Source organism: Atta colombica, unplaced genomic scaffold (genome assembly GCF_001594045.1).
Source record: "Atta colombica isolate Treedump-2 unplaced genomic scaffold, Acol1.0 scaffold46, whole genome shotgun sequence".
Classification (NCBI taxonomy): domain Eukaryota; kingdom Metazoa; phylum Arthropoda; class Insecta; order Hymenoptera; family Formicidae; genus Atta; species Atta colombica.
In genome coordinates this window covers 551,500-552,255 of record NW_017259535.1, presented here as the reverse complement: position 1 = coordinate 552,255, position 756 = coordinate 551,500, and positions in this window count along the sequence as shown.

Genomic DNA, 756 nt, shown 5'->3' with positions numbered 1-756 from the left:
ATAATATTATATAGATTATAATATTATATGTACATGAATCCTGTTATATTTATTTATAAATAATAGGTCTATTCGCGTTGCATGAAATCCCCAAATATTTTTGCACTTAAAATGAGATAGATACATATTTTATCTTGAAAAGAGAGAAAGTAAAGACGTCGAGCGTCAAAAGTGCAAGCAACGCGAACAGATCTATTGTTAGCATACATTTTGCTTACTTGATTTTAGACTAAAAAGTATTTATTCATAAAATATATAAAATAATAAGCTTGTGAAATTTAAGAACAAAAGTTACATTGTTTAATAGCTTATAATTGTAAAAAAAGAAATTGTACAGTAATATTGTTAATTAATATGACAATTATTGAACGCATATTAATTACCATATTTATTATTGCTTGTTATAGCTTTATTATCTTATCTAGATTTATTATCTTATCTCTTATTTGTAGACATTTTAATTGTAAATGGAACCTTAATAGTGCAGTCACAATAGAATAAGGAATTAGTAAGAAACAAAGATTCCAACCTATCAGGAACTGTCTATTCCGATGTAACCAATTTCTGATAGATTGAAATCTTTATTCTTTATTTCCAATTCCTTGTTTCTTCTAATGTGTAATGTAGCTGCACCTTAAAAGTTAGACTAAAACGCAATAAAACTTGAATCGAATTATTTTAATTTTAATAGGTCTTAATTGTCTCAGTTTAATTTTTACTTTGATTTTTAATTTTCAAACTTCAATAATCAATTTG